Below are 6,805 nucleotides of genomic sequence, written 5' to 3'. Positions count from 1 at the left end.
TCAAAAAGTTTGTACGGACATTAATAAATAAATTATAAATTAAAACATAATTTATTAATATTTAAAACTATATTACACGTGTCTTTTAATAAAATAGAAAAATTACACACAGATCCTTTTTGCTAATTGAATAGCATTTGTACTTTTGAAATAGGATTTTAGATATCATAAAAACATTTTATCCTTAGCCATTTCCAAAATCATACGAAATAAACAATACTGAACGAATCTGCACAAACATTGCTGTAACATGTAAACGTCATCTTTTAGAACATCTAAGACATAACTTGATGTAGAATGCGATATATTTACAATAACATTTTTTTTTAAATTCTTTACAAACTTTTCAAACATTCTAATATTTATTGATTTGTGAAAAAAATTTATGAAATTCTTAAATTAAGAAAAGAACAATCAAAAAAAGTCTATTAATCCAGTAAAGAAACTTCTAAAATATTATTATATAAAATATTGTTATATGGTTATTCAACAATAATATACAATTTGAAATTACTGTCTTTTTTAATCAATAACAAATTTATATTTTATTTATTGCCATAAGCAACATCTGAACGAAAAGAACGATTTTATTTGAAAATTTTATGTAAAAATTTAGATAGATACAGATACTAAAAATAATTTTGCTGGACCATCAAAATAATTATGTAGAAAACTTAAACATGATGAGAACAACGCTGCAAAAAATTTTGGTGTTCAGATTGACCGTCCTACATTATTATTTTAATAGCTCTATGGCACCTATGTACTATGAATTTCAAAGAGAATAATTTGAAATATCATCTCGGTAAAATCACCTCTCGTGTAAATCTCTAGCAGTTTCCTTGCCAATACCACTATTTGCCCCCGTTATCACAACAGTTTTGCCCTCAAAACGTACTTTGCTCGTACACATTTTATTGAGAAACCATAACATTTTATAGTGTTCTTTATTTACGATGTTATCATGTTGATTATATTTATTGGAAAGCACTCACTATATCGAATTCAGGAAGTGCTATAGTCGATTTTGATCTTTATTGAATAATTACATCATGTTCATGTTCTTATATATTACTTTAAGCCTGCATATCCCCTTTCGACTCGTAATATAATTTTCATGTATACATGTACATATGATTATATAATTACTGTGGGTACAAATCTCAACACTTGATGTTTTGCTGCACTATTGGAAAAAAATGTGTCGAATTTAACATAAACCGCATATCGCAAACGATTCACTCAAATTTGGATTAATTCAACACAAGATAATATAAATATGTAATACAAATATTATGTAAGACAATAAATATAAAAAAAGATATTATCGACGTTAAACAATCCGTGATAGCATTTTTTTCAGAAAATTGATATTTATGATATGTTAAATTAATACGTATTTTATTTATTTGTCTTAGAATTTATGTTCTTACGTTATTTTTACGTTATTTGTGCATTTACTCATAAACTGTATTATTTTGATATTAATTGAAAAAATGTTGAACATCAATTTCACACAAAATCTTTAAATAACATAATCATTATGTTAAATTAAAACTCGAATATGTTAAAAAATTTGACACAAACCCTTAACACAGAATATGAACGGACTGTTTTTAACACAAATACACAATTTTTTTATTGTGTGGCGAGTAGAATAGAAAGCAAAAAGTATAAGTACTTATAACACGTTGCAACGAACAGTCACGACTCTCGCAGTGCGAATTATACCCAACCAGTATTACAGTAATTGGTTCGACTTCAAGAATTGTCTCGAACAATTTGGAGCTGTTTTGCGAATGTAAAATCAAATTTTTCTCATTACATTAATTATTGCTCGCTTTCTTCTAACATTATCGATTATATATATTGTATAAAGTAAATATTTATGTATATAAATATCTACTTTGGTACTATAAAAGTAGATATTATATATTTTTTATCTCCACGCGTGTCTTTTTTTTTGTACAATTTGTTATGACCAAGTTATGTAGATTTTAAGTTATCATCATCTAACATTAATTACTCAAAGTCAGAGAAGATGATGTGGAATAATAAAAACAACTTACAATCAGTTCTCCTCTATTATTTCATTTTTTGTATATCTCTTTGTAATAAAAATATAATCTTTTAACGAAAAGAAAAAATTTCTGACGTAATTTTTAACGATAACAAAATGATTTAGCACAAGTGATAAAAAGTGATAGCACAGTTAAATTAAAAAACGGAATTTTTTTACTAAATATCTAATAATTTTTTTAAAATTACGTAATGTTGTATTGACATTGCTTATATAAATGTTAATATAATAATATTTTATATTTTGAAATATAAAATCAGAATTTTATCATTTTTTTCACACTCACAACTTTATAAGTATTATGTTATTTGAAAAGTTTGTAGAGGGATTTTTAAAAGATGATATTGCAGCTCATTTAAAACATATCGCACTCTACATCAAATTATGTCTTGGATATTCTGAAAAATAATGTTTAAACGTACATGTTATAACAACTTTGCGCAAATTCGTTCAGTATTATTTCGTAAGATTTTGGAAATGACTGAAAATCAAGTGCATTTTTACGGTATCTAAAATTATACATATTTACAAAATAGCAAATGCTATTTTCAATTTATAAGAAAGATTTGTGTAAAATTTTTTTTATTTTGTTAAAAATACGTAATACAGCCTTAAATATTAATAAATCATGTTTTTTCTATCATTAAAGTCTCTACAAACTTTTCGAATAATCTAATAAAATATGATTTTTTTAATGGTACTCGTATAGATAATATGTATATTTAGATGCTAGAGTAATTCTGGCTTGTAGAAATATGGAAATGGCAAATCAAGTAGTTGAAGATATAAAAAAAAATTCACCTTCGAGGTAAATAGATAAATTTGTGACAAGAGAAGAAGTAAGAATCAATTAAGTTATCATTTGCTTGATTTTCTCTTTTTTTTTTTTTCATTAAACTTATCCTATATTTATCTTAATTAAATTTTTGTACGTTAAAAAAAATGACGATGTAGTTCGTAATTTTATGGTTGTTTTTAGATTCAAAAAAGGATATAAAAATAACATAGGTGAACTTGCGGTTTATTCTCTGGATCTATGTAGCTTGAAGAGCATAAGAGATTGCACAAAAAATTTGCTGACGAACCAAGCAGCTATTCACATATTTATAAATAATGCGGGTAGAGCTGCTTATCCGTCATACGAGAAAACAGAGGACGGAAATGAAATGACACTACAAGTCAACCATCTTGGTCATTTTCTTTTGACACTACTGTTGCCAAAAATGCAGAAGTCATCTCCCAACTGCAGAATAGTTAATGTCTCGTCACTTGCATATTTTTGTATATAAAATATACCAAAAAAATTATATTTTTAACTTAAGAATACAATTTTTTTATATCCCACATATAGTATGTTTTCTTCTAAAATAAGCGCAAAAATCTTAATTTAAGAGGGAAATCATCTAAATTATCATATTCTTAATATAAGAACGTACAGGCTGTCTATTTTAACGATTATCTCAAATATCTTTTGAACAATACATTTTAGAGAAAAATGTTTCACAGACAAAGATTGTTTTAAGGGAGAATCGTTATCAAAATCTAATCTGAAGTATAACGTATAACGATGATCACTTTTGCAAATTAAAAATATATTATTAATTTAAGAAAAAACATTTTTGTATCTGTTAAGAGGCAATATTAAGTACAACTTTCAAGAATACAATTTTTTCGGTACAATATTGTGATAACTTTAAAACTGAATTAAACTGATTTTTGTTTACTAGTTCTTATTTAAAACTAGGAAATTTTTTTTGACAACATTCATTATTAAAAACTTTTAATAATGAAGAACGAGTTTATAGCTTCAGTGTATATAAAGAATTCTGAAACATTAAGATCAAGTATAATTCGTGATAACTTGAGGTTATATATCTTATACAATTTTTTTTCTTATATAGATATCTTTTAAGAAACATTATCAACATTTTTTAATTATGTGCCAATATTAGAAGAGTCATTTCATTTTTATTATTACACACAAATTTTCTATTGTAGGGACTGATATAAATTTCGATAATATTAATTTGGAGAGATCTTATGGGCCGTTTAAAAGTTATGCACAATCCAAATTGGCAAACATTTTGTTTACCAAGGAACTCGCTCGTAAATTAAAACACAAACATCGCATTATTTATACGAATTGCGTTGAATCACATAATTACATATAATATTTGACAATCATTAATTATTTATTAATGATTTGTTACATAATAAAGGAAAAATATACATCGAAAATAAATTCTTACATAAAGATTTCGATTTTTAGAAATAGAAATACTCCATATCGAATGGCAAACAATCATCAATACTCGAAAAAATTGGAATGTATCTTGTCGTCTTTTACATCTGGATCCAGAAAAAGATTTTCCTACAATTTTGGAAACTGTTTCATGTCAAATGCATTGAAAATGTCCTTTATTCTCAAGAGAATCGTTGAGAAAATTTATAATAAATAGTGTTCATATTTATTTAATCTTTAATTCATAAAATGTTTAATACAAAAAATAAAAAATATATTTATATCAAATAAATGTATATCTAATAAATATTTTATAGTTTAAATAGATTAAAATTAAATATTTTATGTATTTAAATAGATTAAAAATAGATATTAATATAATAGATACTAAGAATTTCACAATATATGATTACCTAAATTAAAGGTAATCAAGAAATTCATGAATGAATTTCATTGACTCTGTCAATGAAAAATAGGCCTAAGACATGTTTTTTTTTTTAGTTTTTATTCGTATGCATGCGTGCGTGCGTGTATACGTGTGCGTGCGTGTGTGTGTGTGTGTGTGTGTGTGTGTGTGTGTGTCATCTTTGTTTTAAATCAAGAAATATTTAAACATTTTAAAATCAAGAAATTTTTGTTTAAAATATTGTATGAGGAAATGTGTTATGTCCGGCATGTTTCATCATTAAAAAAATACAATATTGTTAATATTATATATTATTATTAATATGCGGTTATTTTTTACAAGAGAAATCATTTTCTGATATCTAAACATACTTTATTATATGCATCATGTAACAAAATTTTTTACAGCATTGCATACTTGAACTTTTTATATACATTCATTTTGGTAGTTCAAAATTTTTTCAGGTTTATATCTAGCTATAAATTTTTAAATACTTATTAATATGTATTACAAGATACAGCAAATTTTTCTATAAATCAAAACATAAGACTACGAACCAAAAGATATTTAATAAATTTCTATAAACATAAATCATAATTTTGAAACAATTTTTAAAACAGTTTCGATCTCAGTCGGATCATTCTCAATGTTAAGAAACATAACTAAAAAATTCAACGGTATATATAATAAGAATCACAGTATAATATTCGCTTTTGTTCCGTATTTGTCGTTCCTTGCAATTAGTGAAGGCAGTATCCAAGTAAATCCATAGTTATCATTCTTTGTAATTAATGAAGGCGACATCAATAGAAAATCAGCCAAAATTTATCGATATGTAAGTTTGAGGAAATCAGGAAAACGTTTTTACATTTTTTATCTTAACTTTTATCTTAATAGTGATGAGTCACAAGTAGGATTGACAAATTATGTCAAAACATTATTACAAAAATTCCTCGATTTGGTGCTAACATCATTAATAATCAAGAAATCTTATAACAAAGGAATCCAAATATAAATTTGGATTGGATGGAATATAAATTTGTTGTTGTCTAAATAAGGTCAGTGATAGCTTGTATATCATTGATGTAACAATATTTCATGAGAAAAACACTATATTCTTTATTACTTTGCTAATTTTGTAATAATTAATGGTTGAATCGGCTACTCAGTAAACAAAAAACGTTTTTAAACATTTCAATAAAGTTGTTGCTAATAAAATGTTGCTGATAAAATTTGCAAAACGTTTCTTGTTCATTAGGATATGTGCTACTAATTCAGCAATCATTAGAATTAAATAATATTTCATCAACCATTGCTGTTATGCGTCCAACTATCAGACCTGACACAGATATATGCAACATACACAATATGAGTGAACGTATCATGTTTTTTTTAACGATCAGATAGGAAAGTTCGGTGCCTATAATATCACATTCCCGCGGCTTCCAATCGCTTATTGCGTGATAAAGACTCCGTGTCCTTTGTGAATCGTCGTCGAAGGATTGGCAATTCTAGTGATCTCACGAGTGATCGTCGAGGAATATAAATTTCGGACATTATTGGAAAATAAATCCGAGAATGGTGGGAAATCACGATATTCACGCACTCTTCTCGTGACTATAAAAAAAAACCGAGCGAATGTCTGACGGTACCTCGATCCATTCGCTTCCATCAATGTTATCAGTACGTTTCTGTGCCTAGTGTAGTTTTAACAGTTACAACAGTTAAACAGTGTTATAATAAATCTTGTATTCTCTTAAAAACGCAAATACAGTAAAAGTCTAAGCTCTTGTGCTGACGTACAGATACCTTGTATTCGATAATTGCTAAAATTGCATAATTGTAGAGAACTTTTCGACTTTGTTTTTTTATCACGAATAGCTACATTCGTAACGGAAACGTTTAAAAAACATTCAATATATATATTTTTTTTAGAGCAATTTATTTCAATATCAATGCTATTAAACTGAGGACATAAGTCTTTATTTCGCAATTTTCAATGTGACAGTCTCAATTATTTTCTAATGGTTATGCAACTACACTTGCATTACATTTGCTCTGAGCTAAAACGTAAATA

At 26.2% G+C, this 6,805-nt stretch overlaps 2 pseudogenes; one reads left to right on the top strand and one right to left on the bottom strand.

The window, feature by feature from the left end:
- LOC108684703 overlaps window positions 1-913 on the bottom strand; it is a 3,344-nt pseudogene extending 2,431 nt beyond the window's left edge.
- Window positions 914-2,802: 1,889 nt separating this feature from the next.
- Window positions 2,803-4,251, top strand: LOC108684698 (annotated as a pseudogene).
- The last annotated feature ends 2,554 nt before the right edge of the window (window positions 4,252-6,805 follow it).

The sequence above is a fragment of the Atta colombica genome, unplaced genomic scaffold, assembly GCF_001594045.1.
Source record: "Atta colombica isolate Treedump-2 unplaced genomic scaffold, Acol1.0 scaffold100, whole genome shotgun sequence".
NCBI lineage: Eukaryota > Metazoa > Arthropoda > Insecta > Hymenoptera > Formicidae > Atta > Atta colombica.
The sequence above is the reverse complement of the archived record's forward strand: the minus strand, read 5'-3'. Positions and strand labels throughout refer to the sequence as shown.